The sequence below is a fragment of the Jaculus jaculus genome, chromosome 6, assembly GCF_020740685.1.
Source record: "Jaculus jaculus isolate mJacJac1 chromosome 6, mJacJac1.mat.Y.cur, whole genome shotgun sequence".
Taxonomy (NCBI): Eukaryota; Metazoa; Chordata; class Mammalia; order Rodentia; family Dipodidae; genus Jaculus; species Jaculus jaculus.
Genome location: NC_059107.1, coordinates 97,175,791 through 97,195,280, shown reverse-complemented (window position 1 = coordinate 97,195,280; position 19,490 = coordinate 97,175,791).

The window sequence follows — 19,490 nt, the reverse complement described above, 5'->3', positions numbered from 1 at the left end:
AAATGACCACCTGGCAATAACCATAGCCAAGGGTTTTTGACCCCTGGGATGTGCCAGGTCCTAAGTGCTGTGCATCTCCTGGGTCATCCTGCTCTTGATTCCTATAAAGACACTAACACGGAGCAGTTAAGTAGCTTGTCAGAGATGCTTAAATAGCAGAAGCAGAATTAGGACCCTGACGTCTCTCTCCAGGGCTAGGCCCTCAGTCACTGTCATGCGAGGTCTGGATCCAGACCAGCCAGCCAGGCATCCAGAACACCCCTCTGTGGCCTGGAGGACCAGTGCTCCTTCCCCTGAGCCCAGTCACATGCTGTTGGCCTCCAGCTTTCTGGAGGTTAGTGGGGTCTGCTGAGCTCATGTTGAGGGGCAAAGTGCTCATAGTCAGCATGCAGAAAAGGCTTCTGGGCTGAACAGGACTTCTTTGTTTTTATTTTTTTTTTAAATTTGTTTATTTGAGACGGGGGGCGGGGGAGAGAAAGAGAATTCACCAGGACCTCCAGCCCCTGCAAATGAACTGCAGATACATGCACCATTTTTGTGTGTCTGGCTTTATGTGGGTACTGGGGAATTGAACATGGGCTTTCAGGTTTTGCAAGATATTGGCTTTAATAGCTGAGCTATTGCTCCAGCCTATTGTTTGCTTGCATCCTTCCTTCCTTCTTTCCTCCCTTCCTTCCTTCCTTCCTTCCTTCCTTCCTTCCTTCCTTCCTTCCTTCCTTCCTTCCTTCCTTCCTTCCTTCCTTCCTTCCTTCCTTCCTGAGACAGGGTCTTGGTATACAGCTCACCCCAGCCTTGATCTGGAAGCCTCAGAAGGCTGAGAGAAGCTTTTAGCTCCACTATGAGGAGCTCCAGGAAGCTCTGAGGGTTCATGGTCAGGGTAACAAGTATACAGTATTAATAAAATTTGTTTCCTTGGCCTAGGATGCAGCTCAGTGATAGAGCACTTGCCCATCATGCATAAAATTCTGGGTGACAAGAATCCTAGTTGGGCTGAGGAGGTGGCTCAGCAGTTAAAGGCACTTGCTTGCAAAGTCTCCTGTCAGATATTCAAGTCCCCAGGACCCACGTAAAGCAAGATGCACAAACTGGCACATGCATCTGGAGTTTACTTGCAGTGTCAGGAGGCTCTGGAGTGCCCATACTTTCTCTCTCACAAATAAATAAAGAATCATTAAAAAAAAATCCTTCTCTTTAGCCAGCACACACTTCTAATCCTAGCACTTGAGAGGCTGAGGCAGGAGAATTGCAAATTTGAGGCTCGCCTAGACGACATAGTGAGATCTTATCAAAATAAAATTAAAAAAAAAAAACACATTTCGTGCCCATCATCCCGTGGTGCCTGCCCAGGAGACCCTGTGCCAGGCAGCTGGACTGGCCCAGCCAGCAGAGCATCTCAACGACCACGCCCCCACATCACATGCACACAGTGTCCCTTCCACCCAGGTCATCTCAGCCTCTTCTTGGAGACTATGCTGCTCAAACTTGATGTTGGATCTAGCTTCTTCCTGAGAAGACAATTTATGGCAACATGTCGGAGACTCTGTTTTAATGAAGTTGCAAAAGTAGGTTAATGGGCTGTGGGTATTTTTCATTCCTTCCCCCTGCCCCATCTCCACCCTTGGGCAGATGAGTGATGCCTCTCCCAGCAAGCTGAGGATCCTGGCCTGGACTCACAATTTCATACATCCCTTCCTTGCCTCCCACTCAGTTCCTCAGCCCTGCTCCTCCCCTCTGGGAGGGAGCTCTAAATGTCTATCTCCAGTTCTGCCTGCTGTGGCCAGGGCCAGAAGAGGTTCTGTTGCATCTTCCTCCCCTGACTTGAGGGAGGGGCAAGCCTTATTTGAGTGGCAGCACCTGAGGTGTGGTGTGGGATTCTGGAGAATGGGGATGGAGGATGCATTTCTTTTGGAATACAGGGGCAGGGAGGTTGAGACATAATTAACATGGATCTACAAGGTCTTGAGAGCAAGGCTAGTTGGTTTTTTTTTTTTTTTTTTTTTTTTCTGAGGTAGGGCCTCACTCTAGCCCAGGCTGACTGGAATTCACTATGTAGTCTCAGGGTGGCCTAGAACTTACTGTGATCCTCCTACTTCTGCCTCCCGAGTGCTGGGCAAAGCTAGTTTTTAAAATTTATTTTATTTTATTTGTTTATTTGAGAGCAACAGACAGAGAGAGAGAAAGAGGTAGAGAGAGAGAGAGAATGGGCGCGCCAGGGCTTCCAGCCACTGCAAATGAACTCCAGACACGTGCGTCCCCTTGTGCATCTGGCTAACGTGGGTCCTGGGGAATTGAGCCTCGAACCAGGGTCCTTAGGCTTCACAGGCAAGCGCTTAACCACTAAGCCATCTCTCCAGCACCAAAGCTGGTTTTTTGAAGGAGGAGTTCAACCTCTATTTTTTGTTTGTTTGTTTGTTCTTGAGGTAGGGTCTCATTCCATCCCTGGATGACCTGGAATTCACAAAGTAGACTCAGGCTGGCCTCAAACTCACAGGGATTCTCCTGCCTCTGCTTCCTGAGTGCTGGAGTTAAAGGTGTGCCCCATGCCGGGTGTGGTGGTGTACACCTTTAATCCCAGCACTGGGGAGGCAGAGGTAGGAGGATCACCAAGAGTTTGAGGCCACCCTGAAACTACGTAGTGAATTCCAGGTCAGTCTGAGCTAGCATGAGACCTTACTGCAGTGGGTGGGGGGTGGGGAAGGTGTGCACCACCACACCTGGCAGAGAGAGACTGAATGGGGCACTAGGGCCTTTAACCACTGCAAATGAACTTCAGACACATGCGCCACTTTGTGCATCTGGCTCTACATGGGTACTGGGGAATCAAACTATGGTCATTAGGCTCTGCAGACAAACACCTTAGTTGTTGAGTCATTTCTCCAGCCTGGAACTGAGCTTCTAGAAGCCTCTTCAGGCACTGTTTCTGCCTCTCTAGTTCATCTCTTTACTTCCTGGGATCATGCCTAATAGCTGCTTTGCCATAATAGGGAGTCTCTGGGTCTAGAACTTACTAGAATCTTTGTTTACTTCTGTTTCTACTCAGAGGTCCCCTTTCCTCCCACCTCTGCTCAAATCCTTGCTGCATCCTTCTGTAAGGTTCAGGAGTGACCAAGACCATGCAAACCACTCTGAGGCAAAGACGAAAGCTTTTATTTGGGAAAAACACTAGCTGCCAGGGCTGACTCTCAAGAGCGGAGCACAGCCAACCTGAGATTCCAGATAGTGGGCTTTATAGGGCTTCTTCAGTTGGGGGAAGGTGAGAAAGGGAAAAGAACTCATTTGTTCTTTGCATTAACCATTTCAAATAGCTAGGGTGTGAGACCAGAGCAGTGAGCAGGTGATAAGGGGGCAGGAAATCATGACCTGGGGCATTGTTAGGCAAGGAATGTGGATAACCTATTTCCTTATGTCTCTGTCACCACCCTGCTGTCCTTGGTGACTCTATTCTGGGAGTCTGTCTGACCTAGCACCTCCCATCTCCCAGGAGGCTGTGGAGAGAGCTCCTTATTTGCTTGCTGGTGTTCATACATGTCTGCCATCCTTGAAAGCCTAGGGTCTTCCAGGAACACTCAGAGCTGGGTTCTCAGCAGCTCAGGGCTGGGCTGTCTCTGGGGACACATACCCAGGAGGACTGCACTGCTACCTACGCTCCTCTGCCCGGTGGTTCCATCCTGTACAAAGTCTCTGGTCCAGGCTGGAGAGATGGCTCAGCAATTAAGGCACTTGCCGATAAAGCTTAAGGACCAGGGTTTGATGCCCCAGTACCCATGTAAAGCCAGATCACAAAATGGCATATATATCTAGAATTCATTTGCAGTAGCTAGAGGCCCTGACACATGCATTTCTTGTCTCTCTCTCCCTCTCTCTCAAGTAAGTAAATAAAATCATTAAATTAATTAATTAATTAATTAATATTTTCTAGTTTTCAGAGGTAGGGTCTCACTCTTAGCACATGCTGATCCGGAATTTGCTATGTACACTCAGGGTGGCCTCAAACTCATAGTGATCCTCTTACCTCTGCCTCTGAGTGCTGGGATTAAAGGCGTACGCCACCATGTCCAGCTTAAAAATACTTTAAAAAATTTTTTTTATGTATTTAAGAGAGAGAGAGGAATAGACAGATAGAAAGAGAGAATAGGTGCACCAGGGCCTCCAGCCACTGGAAACAAACTCCAGACACATGTGCCACCTTGTGTATCTGGCTTACATGGGTACTGGGGGATCAGACTTGGGTTCTTAGGCTTCATAGGCAAGTGCCTTAACCGCCGAGCCATCTCTCCAGTCATTAAGGTGTGCCTTTTAAAGAGAAGTCACTGGACTGGAGAGGTGGCTCGGCGGTTAAGGCACTTGCCTGATAAGCCTGAGGACCCAGGTTCGATCCCCTAGTGTCCACATGAGCCAGATGCACAAGGTGGTACATGTGTCTGGAGTTGGTTTGCGGTGGCTAGAGGCCTTGGTGCAACTTCTTCTCTCTATATAGCTGCCTCCCCCCTCAGATAAATAAATACATAATAAAGTCTCTGACCTGTAGTCACTCCCAGAGCAGCAAGGATCTGGTTCCATTCCCAGATCATCATCACCAAGGCTGTTGGCTGGGATTTGGGCTGGAGTATGAAGGCAGATGATGTGGCTTCTTCCCTAGTCCCAGCTGAGGGGCCCTGTGACTTGAGATATTGGACAGAAATCTGGGAGGAAGACAGGTCACATGGCCCCTGTAGGTCATGATGTATTCCCTGCAGTGGGACCCTGGCTCCTCTGTGGAGATTTCCACTGATGAAGAGGGGCCAGGACTCCCATGACATGTATGCACACATGTGCGGAGCTGGTGGAGCCTGGGTCTGTGGGACAGGGAGAAATGGTGAAGACCTGTGTGGCAGGACTAGGAGGTGGCAGGTCAGAGCAGAGGTGGGTGTGATGGGACATATTGCTCCTAGTGTGACGGGACAAAGGATCCTAACACCCACAACCTGACTTAGGAACACCTCCCGAGGCTTGCAAAGTGGAACCAAAGGTTTCAAATAAGGAAGAACTTTATGGAGGAGAAGAGGCCTGCCTTAGTGTTGAAAAGGAAGGGAGGAAAGAGTGGGCAGGTCTGTGCGGTGCCCATGGTACTGGCAGGATTCCCAGCCAGGCTGAGAGGACAACTGTGGAGTCAGCAGTGTGAACTTCTGAGACACAGGCAGGCCGTGCAGCTGGAGTCAATAGCCTTAGAGACCTCAGCTGGTGCGTTCTTTCTCTAATCTGTAAGGAGGGGATAAATGAATAGAGCACTCTTAATGTTTTTAAAAAAGCTGCCCTAGGAAGTGAGAAAACTGCTTGGAAGAGGCTACTTGGGCTTGAGATTTAATAGATATAAAGACCAAGCCGGGCGTGGTGGCACACACCTTTAATCCCAGCACTTGGGAGGCCAAGGTAGGAGGATCGCTGTGAGCGTGAGGCCACCCTGAAGCTATATAATGAATTTCAGGTCAGTCTGGGCTAGAGTGAGACCCTACCTTGCAAAACCAATATATATATACATATCCCAGCCTCTCCCTGTATGTGACAAGGCACATATCAGTGGGCCAGGACAGCATTCCAGTGTCAGCCCGGCCACCAGGATGTCCCTTCAACAGGTCTCACTTTCCTCTTCTGCATAAGAGTTGCACAGGTTGATCTCATCTGATGGGTTTATAGTTTTCCAGAACCTTACAAGTGTGGGAGAGATCTTGGGTACCAAAAGGCTCTGTCAGTATCACAGTGGGCTTTCAGGATGAGGGGTGAGGGCTCTCTGGACAGGGGAAGATGCTTTGACCTGGCCGGGGGTCTCTCTAGGCTGGAACCCCTGGCAGGGAGATGAAGGCCACATCCCACCTCCCATAGCCTCGCCCACCATGGCGATGTTCTCTTTTCCCCTCCCAGCTCAGCCTTGGCTCTGAGGAGCAGGTCCTACTCAGGACGGGGTGGGGCAGAGGTGGGAGCCCCCTCCCAAGCGGCTCTGAGCTGGAGCTCAGCAATTACGCGGGAGGATTTATGTCCCTCTGCCTTTAATCGGAAACTCCGTGTCAAGAAGAAAAATCTGCACTGTCCTCCAGCCCAGCTTCCTGCTTTATCATTATTATTGGAGGAAGGTTGATTTGGAAACTTAAAAGAAAAGTGGGGCTGGGGGTGGGAGCCACTCAGGAAGAGGAGGTGTGGGGCACAATGATGGCCTTCCTATTGTTGATCCTGGCTTGTCACAAGAAGGGGACAAAGGGCAGGGCAGGGGCTGGGCTCCTGGAGGACAGGCGAGAGGGCCACTAGGAAGGGCTAGGGCTGGGGGTTCTTGGAGGAAGGGCCATCAGGAGCTTGGAGGAGGAACCCCAGGAGTGAGGGGCAGGACGGGCTAGCACAGGGGACAGTGAGAACTGGAGGGACTTGGAGAGAGAACTACAGGTCACAGAAGAGGTAAGGGACAGGCAGTGGCTATAGGGACTCCAGGTGGGGAGATAGAGGGTGGGACCACAAGAGGGGCCAGAAAGAGGCCTCACAGAGACGCTGTGGTGAGAGGCAGGGCATGGGGACGTAGGGTGGGTTACTAGAAGTCCAAAGTCAGGGGAGGAAGAGGCGTCCAGGGGCAGAAAGAAGGCGGCAACCAGAAGGGGCAGCAAGGGGCTGGCTTGTGGGGCTTGGATTGGGGACTCTGGAACCACGGCTGTTGTGATCTGCACTGCTTGTCCGTCCCTCTCCCTGTATCCAGGCATCCTGGTCTCCTGGGTGGATTGCTCTGCTTCTCACCAAGTACCTTCCATTTCAGAGCTGCATTTGGGGTGTCCTGGTAAGAGGATGGGAATACTCTGAAGGGAATCTCTTAACTCCAGAGCCCTCAGAGGCTGCAGTAGAAGTCTTAGAGAGGGAGATGGGCCTGGGCTCTGCGAGGGAGGGCCCTGGGAGAGAAGGCCCTCTGAGCCCTTCGCCTCCTAAGATTTCTCTGTGAAGGTAAGGGAGAGCCCCACCTCTGGAATCAGGTCCCTGGCCCTGACCCCCTGTGCGCCTCTGTGAGCCTCAGGTTTTGCCCCTGTGGCCTGGCGACTAGTACTTCCACATTGAGCGTTGCAGGATTAGTGATAATTCGGTGGAGTGGCCAAGACATGTGTCTTCCTAGATCCAGTGCCTGGACATACAACCTCTCTAATAGCAGGGCTGTATTCTTCCTCTTCTGATCTTCATGACAGCTTCCTGAGGGGCCTGGGCAGCTGTCACTATCTTCATGTTAGTGATGGAAAGCATGGTACAGAGTTGTTGAGTGACTCGCCTAAGGCCACCGGGCACATCACTGGAGCAGCCCAGCGACAGCTCCACGATACCTCCTGAGGGGCTTCAAAATCTTCCTCTGAGTGCCTGGACCCAGGGGATCCAGGGTTGAATTTGGGGTGCTCAGCGAAGGGGCCCAGTTTCTGATCCACCTGCAGCCTAGGTTGCACCCCCCCAAGCACTTCCTCCCCAGCTCCACTAAAAGGTTTTAGAGCCGTTTATGGGCAATTTCTGTCCATATATCACCGGAGATATATGGCCAGACAAATATTAGGGACCGGAGCCGAGGTTTTAAGAGGCACGTTTTATTGCTGCTGAAAGAAGGCGTGATAGACAGCCTGTGGGGACTCACCTTCCCTCCTGCTTGGCAGCGGCCGGGTGGTGGCAGTATGGACTGGGCTTTGGCTGAGAACAACCATCTGTGATGATTGACTGTCATACCAGCACCCAGGGGTGCCCTGATGGAGGATGATGACCAAAGGATGAGGGCTGTGTTCTTCAGAGAGCTGTAAGAGAGGGTGAGGGGTCCCGGGAGGTCAGAGGGTACAGGCTGGCTTGCACGGAACACTATCTCCCACCTGATTGGGAAGACCCAGAGTTCCAGTGGCTGCCTTCCTCAGAAACACAGATTGAAGTGGGACAGACTGTGGAGAGAATTCTTGACATGGGCCGCTGGGCGAGGCTGTCCCATCATCATTTCTGGAAGCCTTCCAAACCTGGATTTGAACAGGGAGACCTCTGGGCAAAGACGGAGGGCTAGACACCATGTCCTCCTATGCTCCCAGTCCTGGATCCCCAAGGGAAGGTGACCCAGGCCAGGTGGTCCTACTCTGTGTGGGCACCCGGATGTGCGGGAACAGCAGAGGGTGAGCAGATCCTTCCTGGCTTGCGGCATATGGAGAGAAGATGTCTGGGGGAATCCTCGCTCCTGATTTAAGCAGCTCAGACAGCTTTATGGCGCCTCCTTGAGTGAGCCCCCAACGTTGGCCGTTTAACTTTTTAGCGTCGTTTAACGCTTAGGCTTCAGCGGACAGGCAGGCCTCTCGGCCCCAGAGGCAGCAGCACTAAATCAGGACACTCTGAGGCCCCGATAAATAATTTTTACAGGGCACGAAGCCCATAGATCACTAGTGGGGGTGGGGGGAGAGCAGCTGTGATATTTCAACCAATTGTCATATGTGAATACCCTGTGCTCTGACTTCAGGTTGTCCCCACGGCAGCCCGCCTCATAACTGGAGGACTCTGGGCCCTCCCTCAGCCAGTCACTGCCCATGGCCTGGGAGCGAGGTGGGGTCTACTCAGCCTGTTATGACTAAGGGCACTAGTGCCATCTGCACCTCCTCTGGCTCAGGGACAGGGTCCAGAGAGGACGAAGGAAAAAAAAAACTTTCCATAGCCAAAAAAAGTCACTTTTTTTTTAAAATTTTTATTTATTTATTTATTTGAGAGGGACAGACACAGAGAGAAAGACAGATACAGGGAGAGAGAGAGAATGGGCGCGCCAGGGCTTCCAGCCTCTGCAAACGAACTCCAGACGCGTGCGCCCCCTTGTGCATCTGGCTAACGTGGGACCTGGGGAACCGAGCCTCGAACCGGGGTCCTTAGGCTTCACAGGCAAGCACTTAACCGCTAAGCCATCTCTCCAGCCCCACTTTTTTTTTTTTTTAAACCCTACCTGCCCTGTTACCTGACCACCTAAGAACCTGAGGACCCGTGCATGAGGGCTGAGCAGCGTTCACGGGGCTGGAAGGAGGGCAGCATTAGACCTATTCCTGCACAAGGACAGTGCCAAGGCCTGAGGCAAACCAAGACCAGGTGGGCTCCGCAGGCCATTGATGCCTCGAGGAATGGACACAGTGGAAGGGGCACAGAAACAAGGTAGTGACTGGTAGAAGGAGATGACCAGGTAATGAGAGGGACAAAACTGGAAAGATACAAGGAAGACTCAGAAGGACACTTCCAAGGAGATAGGCAGTGTTGGTCCAAAGGAGGAGGCCTTTCCCCAAAGCCTGCGGCTGAGTCCTGGGGAACAGGGCCACTTCCCAGCTAGACCATCCCACTGTGCCTGCTGAGGTGCCCTTCCATGGCTCCAGGCCTGTGTTTCCCTGCACCAGCTGCACACTGCCCCCTCCTTCCCCTTCTGTGCCCTTGCCCCGTCCCCTCATCTGTAAGATCCTGGGATTTGCAGGGACACTTAATCCATATGGAGCTGATTCATTCCCATCTAAATCATCTCCGTGAGCTTCTCTAAGAGGCCTCTGATGTGCCAGCCGCCATTGCTCTCCCTGGGCGGTGGTGGGCTGGGGACTGCCGGTAAACAAACCTCAGCCGCCAGCCATCCATCCTGGCCCCAGCCATCAGTCCAGCCGGGGCCATCCATCTCTCCAGCCCCACTCCCCACTCTCCTCCAAACCTCCGTCTGCCTGTCAGTCCATCTCGGGTCCTTTCCTCTTTGGGCCTGTTGCCTGGAGTCTGCTCCTTGTCCCGTAGGCTGTTGAGGGATGATCTGAGCTATCTTCCTGCCTTCAACAGGAGCCTTACCTCTGGCCTAGCGAGACAAGATTTTCCTGGCTCATCATCTTCCAAGAAGAGAATCCTTTTTAAATTGATTTACTGTTCAGCACTGGTGCCCTAGGGAAGTCCTATCTTCTGTCTGTCCTGTGTGCTTGAGAGTCAGTTGGGGTCACATGGCTGGATGGATGTGAAAGCAAGGTTATGGGTTCTATTGGAGAGCCTCTGGGATGTGTAATGTCTACTTCTGTAGGTTAATGTGTCAATTGGGGTACAAGCTGGGTAAAATGATCCCTTCCTTTATTCCTCCCCACACCATTGCCAGGCACATAGCAGGTATTGAGATCTCTAGGAGCTTTCTTTGCGGTGTCTATGAGTCCACATACAAGGGCACACGGTGCTCAGGAGGTTCTCAAGGGAGTGAGTGCATGGGGCTCAGAAAGGCCAGATCACAGCATCTCTGGTCTGCAGGGTTTGTGGGGGACACTTAAGTGGGTCCTCACTTTATAAGGTATCTCATTTCTGTCCTCCCTAACTTATTTTCTCTTCCTTCCTTTCTTCTCTTATATGTATGTACAGTGTATGGCATGTGTGTACAGATAAGTGTGCATTGACAGACAGACATGCATGTGTATTGAGGCCAGAAAAGGATGTCCAATATTCTTCTCTACCACCTTCTTCATTATTTCCTTGGGAGAGAATTTGTCATTGATCCTGGAGCTCTCTAGTTTTTGGTCAGATTGGTTGGCCAGTGAGCCTTAGAACACCTCCTGTCTCTGGACTCCCCAGGGCTGGTATATGGATCTGGAAATTGAGCTCAGATTCTCATGCTTATGTAGCAACTTCTCTTACCCACTGAACCATCTCCCTGCACCCCCCCTTTTTTGGGGAGTCTCACTATGCAGCCCAGGTTGGCTTTGAACTATCTCAGCTACCCTTGTGTTGGGATTACAGGTGTTCACCCTCATGCCCATCCCTCTCTTTCTTTATTCCCATGGTTTCGGGTATGCTAGGCAAAGGCTCTACAACCAGGGAGAGAAGTCATCAGTAGAGATAAACAACAGTGGACACTGCGAGCCTTAAGATGGGTCAGCCAGGCCAAATGAGCCAATGGGTGCAATAGTGGCATGTCTGTTATGGGGAAACCAACTATTCTCTAACTGGACTGGAGACCCACTCCATGGGAGGGAATATATGCCTGGTACTGAAAACCTATGACAGGGGAAGTCATGAGCCCTAGGGGTATTACGCCTGCTGGTGACTGGCTAAATGCATATATTATGCTCACCAAACTTCACAGTAACTACTTTTCTCAATGTTCATATCCATGTATTAATGCTACTCTCACTTTTGGTTACAGAACCTTCTCTTTTCAGAAGGCAGTGACTTTGGGATGACTCAGAAGGCATCACAGTGCTGAGAAGAAGTGACAGAGGAGTGCTCAGCACTGAAACATCTCTATCACACCTTCCAAGGCTCAGAGTCCATTTTGGAAGAGGTAGCTGGAAGAATGTAAGAGCCAAAGGAAGGATAGGACAATGCACTTACCATGCATTCTTCCAGACACAAAATGGCCTAGATATCCATGACCTCTCTCGCAGTGCCTGGCTCTACTTACACAAGACCAGCATAATAGAAGGAAAAGATGATGACAACAAAATGAAAGAGAGACTGATGGAGAGGGGGAGGGCATATGATGGAGAGTGGTGTTGTGTGGGGGTAAAGAGGGTGGAGGAGGAAATTATCATGGTTTATTGTCTATAATTATGGAAGTTGTCAATATTATATTTTTTTAAAAAGGCTCTCCAACTGAGCCCTCCAACCCCCACTTGACCTAGGCAGGTACAGCTTTTCCAAACAACCCTGTGTCTTGGTGACTGTGGGGCCAAGGAAGAGTCATGGGTCCTTCCATGGCACTGAAGCAGAACCTTTCCATTTGGGGACCCTTGTGTTCATGTGCACTGGTAGGGAGAGTGTGGAAGGCACTGTACCCCTCTCAGTTCTTCCTGTGTGTAGCCCAGCAGGAGCTGTGCACCAGATCTGTCTCTGGAGTGGAGCTGTGGGGCAGGATGCAGGGCCCTGCAGAGCACGAACTGGCCTTGATGGGAAAAACTGAGGGAGAGGAGGGGTCGGGCACTGACCCTACAAATGCCTGAAGCATGTTGATGTCCCACTGACCATCTCTCCAGACACCAGGGCCTTCCTTTTTTTTTTTTTTTTTGCCAGTGTATGTGTGTGCAAGTATGTGCATGTGTGTGTGTGATGTGTGCATGCAGGTGCACATGAAGACCAGAGGTCAGTGTCAGATGGTTTCCTCAGTTGTTCTCCACCTTATTTGTTTTTATATTTATTTATTTATTTGTGAGCAGAGAGAGCCAAATAGAGAGAAGGAGAGAGAGAGAGAGGGAGAGAATGGGCATGCCAGATCCTCTAGCTACTATAATTGAACTCCAGATGCATGTGCCACTTTATGCATCTGGCTTTACGTGGGTGCTGGGAAATCAAACTTGGGCTTTACAGATAAGTACGTTAGCCACTAAGCCATTTCTCCAGCTCCTCCACTTTATATTTTTATTTTTATTTATTTATTTGAGAGAGAGAGAGAGAGAGAGTGAAAGGCAGATTGAGAGATAGAATGGTCACACCAGGGCCTCAAGCCACTGCAAATGAACTCCAGATGTGTGTGCCATCTTGTGCATCTGGCTGACATAGGTACTGGGGAATTGTACCTGGGTCTTTAGGCTTTGTAGGCAAGTGCCTTAACTGCTAAGCAATTTCTCCAGCCCCCACCTTATTTTTTTTTTTAAGACAGGGTTTCACAGTGAGCCTAGAGCTCACCAATTCAGCTATCTGGAAAGCCTTAAGGTTCCTCCTGCCTCCACCTCCTCAGTGCTGGACTAAGGCCTGTAATTCTAGGTCTGGTTGTTACTCTGGTGCTGGCTTTTTACAACAGGCTCACTCTGTAGTCCAGGCTGGCCTGGAACTCACTATGTAACCCAATCTGGCCTTGAACTTATGAACAATCCTCCTGACAGCCCCCTGGGTGGTAGGACTACCAATGTGAGCTGGCTGAATATCTGCCCCACTCCAGACCAAAGCAGTGTGGAGGACCCACTGCTTGAATCCTCCCTTCTTGCCTAGCTGTTGGTTCCCTCCAGGAGTCCCTGTGAGTGCAGAGTAGATGGCGTCTTTCAACTACTGTCCAGCTGTAAGGAACTTTTACAAGCTCCTGCTCAGAAAGACAGAAACATGGGCTGGAGGGAGAGGCTAGGGCTGGAGGACATGGGGGGTGCCAACCACTTGCCCCAGTTGTGTGAACATATGTGGGAAGGAGGGGCTTGGAGGTGGTGAAGCCTAACTTGAGAATGATGGAGTGTTTTTTAGCTCTCTGATCTTAAGACATCTGGCGAAGATAAGACCAGGCAAAGTGAGAATTATTGTCTACCAAATAGGACAAGGGGAAATAAAAAAAAAAAAAAAGCTGGAGAACTTGATACCTTCTGCCCATCAGCACACCACCTGACCCATCTGGGCACAGCTGGGAGAGTCTAGGGGGAGGGGCCTCTGGAGAACTGTTCCTTAGGGCCTATGAAAGCCCAGCAAAACATGATTTCTCCCTAGCTCACAGAGCAGGAGCTGGGGACGCCTAGGGTGGGACAAGGTGTGGAGCTGTCCCTCTTTTCCCCCATCCTTGGATGCCTTGAACTGCTGGAAGTTCCACTGGCCTGCTACCTAAGATTTTTCTAGTTCTCATGCCTATCTGGGGCTCTTCTTCTAAAATCCCTCTACCTGCAGGGACCCTCCAAACTTGTGCTGATAAAAGACCTTCATGGGCTGGTTCCTCCATCCAGCAGCATCTGAGATTTTGTCCGAGTGTCCCAAGGGCTCATGGTACGCATGTCTAGTTTAGGTAGGGGTGCCCACAATGCTGGCAAGGGTCCATGTGTTTATGGGGTTATCTGCACAGCTCCGGAACAGTCTGATGCTCTCCTAGTCCACATGTTCTTCTGACTGCAGGAGGCAGGAGAGGCTGAGAATGCCAGAGACCTGCAAGGACCTGAGTGGGACTCACACTTCCCCAGAAGCCACCTGACAGAGGCAGGAAAGCAGGAAGAACTCAGGTCTCTTAAAACGAAAGGAAAGGATTTCTGGCCTCCAGGGAAGCCCTTGGTGAGGAGTTCTGCATGACCTTGATCTTTTCAAACTCAGAGAGAGCCATCACTGTAAGACTGACCTCCAAAAGAGACAGCCACTTGCTTTTCAAGCCCCCGGACTCATCCTCTTTCACTTCAGTTCTGTTCACAATCTCTCAGATGATTATTCATGTCTTGCCCAGAAATCTGGTTCTTTTTTAGGTTTTGTGTCATGTGTGTGCATATGTGTGGAGTTTAGAGGACAAGTTTTGGGTGTCAGTCCTCACCTTCCAGTCAAAAAAAGTTTATTTATTTATTTTAGCTTGCATACAAAGATTTAGGTTCATTCTGCCATTTTCAAATACAATTTGTTTTTGATTTCTGTCACCACCCTCCCCTCATCCCTCCTCCCCCCCTTTCTTCCAATTCCTCTCCCCACTGTATCACATGTATCCTTTGACGCTTCCCTCCCCCTCTTCCAGCTCATCTCTTTATATTCACTTTTGGTGATGGTTCTGTCTTTATAGGTTAAGTTCCCATCTGCCACTCTATACATACATACATACTTACAGATGTGACACACTCGGACCTGCCTAACAGACAGAACATGCACCTTTAGTCTTTTTGAGTTTGAGTCACTTCACTTAATACAATTCTTTCCAAATCCATTCTCATTTCCTTGCGGATTTCATAATTCCATCTTCTTGCACTGCCGAATAGTCCTTCCACCTTGTTTGAGGCGGAGTCTCCCATTGTTCATCGCTCTCTTTTCGACAGGCCAGCTGGTCTGTGAACTTGAACTTCGTCGGCCACTGCTGCGCTTGGCTTTCATGCACGTGGTGCTAGCGCTTTACCCGCCGAGTTTCCACCACAGCCCTGGTTCTTTTCTTTCCTGGCCTCTTCCGCAGGTGTGAGCCACCATGCTTTCATAGGCTGCATTTATTATTATTATTTTTATTAACAATTTCCATGCTTATAAACAATATTTCATGGTAATGCCCACCCTCCTCCCACTTTCCCCTTTGAAACTCCACTCTCCATCATATCCCCTCCCCCTCTCAATCAGTCTCTTTTATTTTGATGCCATGGTCTTTTCCTCCTCTTATGATGGTCTTGTGTAGGTAGTGTCAGGCACTATGAGGTCATGGATATCCAGGCCATTTTGTGTCTGGGGGAGCACGTTGTAAGGAGTCCTACTCTTCCTTTGGCTCTTACATTCTTTCCGCCACCTCTTCCGCAATGGACCCTGAGGCTTGGAAGGTGTGATAGAGATATTGCAGTACTGAGCACTCCTGCCACTTCTTCCCAGCACCATGATGCCTTCTGAGTCATCCCAAGGTCACTGCCATCTGCAAAGAGAAGGTTCTCTACCAAAAGTGAGAGTAAGGCTGCATTTAAAAAAAAATGGTGTTGCCGGGCGTGGTGGCGCACGCCTTTAATCCCAGCACTCGGGAGGCAGAGGTAGGAGGATTGCCATGAGTTCAAGGCCACCCTGAGACTCCATAGTGAATTCCAGGTCAGCCTGGACAAGAGTAAGACCCTACCTCGAAAAACCAAAAAAAAAAAAAAAAAAAAAAAAAATGGTGTTTATTTATTTTGAGAGAGAGAGAGAGGAGAGAGGGAGGCAGATAGAAAGAATGGGCATGCCAGGGCTTCTTAGCCACTGCAAATGAACTCCAGACACATGTGTCCCCCTTGGGCATCTGGCTAACGTGGGTCCTGGGGAATTGAACCTGGGTCCTTAGGCTTTGCAGGCAAATGCCTTAACCACTAAGCCATCTATATAGTCCAAGGAGACATTTAAATTTTTTTATTTATTAATTTGCAAGGAGAAAGAAAAAGAGAGAGAGTACATCAGAGCCTCTAGTCACTGCACATGAACTTCAGATGCATTTGTCACTTTGTGCACCTGGATGCATGGATATTGGGGAATGGAACCCGGGTCATTAGGCTTTGGAGATGTTAACCACTCAGTCATCTCTCCAGCCCTCTTTTATTTTTTTATTTTTTGGCTTTTCAAGATAAGGTCTCACTTTAGCTCAGGCTGACCTGGAATTCACTATGTAGTCTCATGGTAGCCTCAAACTCACAGTGATCCTCCTACCTCTGCCTCCGGAGTGCTGAGGTTAAAGGAATGCACCACCATGCCCAGCTTCCAGCCTTGTTTAAAAATTATTTATTTATTTATTTGAGAGAGAGAGAGAGAGAGAGAGAGAGGCGGACAGACAGACACAGAGAGATAGAATGACCATGCCAGGACCTCCAGCCACTGCAAACAAACTCCAGATGCATGTGCCATTTTGTGCATCTGGCTTACATGGGTCCTGGGGAATCGAACCAAAGTCCTTTGGCTTTGCAGACAAATGCCTTAACTGCTAAGCCATCTCTCCACCCCTCTTAAAATTTTTTTAAATTATTTATTTATGAGAGAGAGAGAGAGAAAGAGAGGGAGAGAATAGGTGCACCAGGGCCTCCAGCCACTGCAAATAAACTCCAGGCTCATGTGCCACCTTGTGCATCTGGCTTTATCTGTGCACTGGGGAATTGAACTTAGATCCTTTGGCTTTGCAGACAAATGCCTTAACCTCTAAACCATCTCTTCAGGCCCCCCCCCCTTTTTAAATTGAAATAAAAAACTTGAGCAGGGTGTGGTGGTTTATGCCTTTAATCCTAGCACTTGGGAGGCAGAGGTAGGAGGATCATTGTGAGTTTGAGGCCAGCCTGGAACTATAGAGTGAGATCCAAGTCAGCCTAGGCTAGAGTAAAACCCTACCTCTCAACCCCCCCCCCGAAAAACCCCAAAACTTTATTTAAAAATTACATAATCCTCCCCCACCGCTCTCTTTTGTACTTTCCCACCCTCCTCTACTGGACTCCTCTTTTTTCCTACTATTCCTTCTCCTATTTTAATGTTTTTCTTTTTGAAAAATTCTTTTTAAAAATATTTTTATCTTTATTTATTTATTTGAGAGCAACAGAGAGAGAGGGAGAGAATGAGAATGCACCAGGGCCTCCAACCACTGCAAAAGAACTTCAGATGCGTACACCCCTTTGTGCATCTGGCTAATGTGGGTCCTGGGGAATCAAGCCTTGAACCGGTGTCCTTAGGCTTCACAGGCAAGTGCTTAACCACTAAGCCATCTCTCCAGCCCTTAAAATTCTTTTATTGACAACTTCCATAAGTATAGACAATAGACTATGATAATCCCCTCCCACCATCTATTTTCCCTCTCAAATCTGACTTCCATTGATTTCTCTTCTCTTTCCAACTAGTCTCTCTTCTATTTTGATGCCATTATTTTCTTTCTTTCTTTCTTTTCTGTTTTTGATTTTTCGAGGTAGGGTTTTGCTGTAGCTCCGGTTGACTGGAATTCACTATGTAGTCCCAAATTGGCCTGGACTCACAGCGATCCTCCTACCTCTGCTTCCTGAGTGCTGGGATAAAGGCGTGCACCACCACACCCTGCTTAGATGTCATCATTTTCAAGTGTGGTTCTTGAACTCCATCCAGTTCCTAGTCCCACGATCTGGGAACCATGTTTGGCAACCGTCTTTAGCTCCATCTTATGATGCCAGAAGATCAGAGATGCAGCCAGGAATTGGGAATGCCCCCTCAGGGGACTCCTCCTCCTCGCGTGTGAAAGGAAAAGATGGAATGAGGTGGGTGGAGAGAGCCAGAAGGGCACCCCCCCTCCCCCGCCAGCAGCCCTGATCCAAATGTGCACATGTATTAACGTCTTCACAGCCAAGGGCCCCTCCCTTTCAAGGAGAAAACCCCACAACTGGGGAACATCTGGATCAAACCGCTGCCATGAAAGGCCAACATCAAACGAGGGTTTCCGAGCGGCCCTCCCCACAGCCCCCGTCCAAGAGAAATTGCAGATCTTCCAGCTTGAAGCTTTTAAGTGTCACAGAGCCCCTCGAGCTGGGGATCGCTCCTTGCTGGCTGGAGGCAGATGTCCTTGAGTGAGCAGGGTTGGGTTTGATTACCCCCAGCGGGAGAGGGCGTGTGTGACCTGAGCCTGGCCGCGCCTGGGCTGGGGGCAGCCTGGGATTTAAAGCCAGCGCGAGGAGGGGGCTCCAGCAGTCCAGGCGTGGGACTGGGGAGCAAGGGGACAGGTGGGTCTTTGAAAACGTGCCTACATCAAAGGTCTGCACAGGCTCCCTTCCCAGCCTCGGCGCCTCTGGGGGGAGGAACGCGGTGATTTCACCACATAGCTGCACGTAGGGCGGCTCGCGGTCTGAGAACTTGTGGGGAATGTGCGGGGGGTGGGGGCGCCTCTCCCCAGACGGGAGGAAGGGCAAGGGGGTTTCTCATTTCCCAAATAGCCTACCCAGGCCAAGGAACATGGGGCCATATGTTACTTCCCTCCCTCTCTTTCCCCCACCCACCCCACCCCAGGGGGAATCGGAGGGGAGGGGCGCATTCTTCAGGACTGGGGAAGATGAACAGCTGCTGCGGGAGAGGGTGGGCAGTCAGGATCCCCTCATGGGTGGGAACCGGGATCTTCCCCAGATGCAGGAAAGAGGAGGGCTTTCAGAGCCAGCGGATTCTGGAGTCACTGGCTCTTTCCTCCCCGTTTCCCAGGGACCTGACATCACACAGGCCGAGGAGGGTATTAGGGGCAAATGGATCAGTTCGGATCGCTATCATCTGATCAGTGCGGGCTGCTGATTCTGACTGTGGCCTTGGCTACAGAAGTCAGCAGTTTATTCTTGGGTGGAAGGTGGCCTTCCCTTCTCTAGGGCATGGGGTACAATTTACATAATCCCTTCAAAACGTTGGCCCTGCCCGGCATGGTGGCACACGCCTTTAATCCCAGCACTGGGGTGGCAGAGGTAGGAGGATAGCAGTGAGTTCAAGGCCACCCTGAGACTCCATATTGTATTCCAGGTCAGCCTGGGCTACAGTGAGTTCCTACCTCAGAAAAAAAAAAAAAAAAGTTGGTCCTAATCCTTTTTTGCCTCTGCCCCCAGAGGGATGTAGTGTGTACAAGGCATCTATCTTTGGATGCCCTGGGTGTATCCAGTATTGGGTGTTCCTACATTGCATTACAAGGGTCCATGCGTGGCTCCCCTTGCTGCAGGCCACCCAGAGCCTGGCGGACAGCCTTCCTTGTGTTTCTGTGCTGGGTGGTGCTGCTCTGCTGTGCCTGGAACTGGACAATAGCCAGCTTCCTTCCAGGGGTTCTTACCCTTCCTAACTGCCCCCTTCCCAGGATACTTTCTAACTGACCTTTTCTAAGGGTCTTTTGGAAGGACCCAAGGTGATTCTGAAGCTCATTTAAAAAAATTTTTTTTTTGGTTTATTTTTATTTTATTATTTGAGAGCGACAGAGAGAGAAAGAGGCAGATAGAGAGAAAGAGAGAATGGGTGCACCAGGGCCTCCAGCCACTGCAAACGAACTCTAGACGTGTGCGCCCCCTTGTGCCTCTGACTAACTGGGTCCTGGGGAATTGAGCCTTGAACTGGGGTCCTTAGGCTTCACAGGCAAGCGCTTAATCGCTAAGCCATCTCTCCAGCCCTGAAGCTCATTTCCAATCTTCACCATTGCATTGTTATTTTTAAATCTGGGT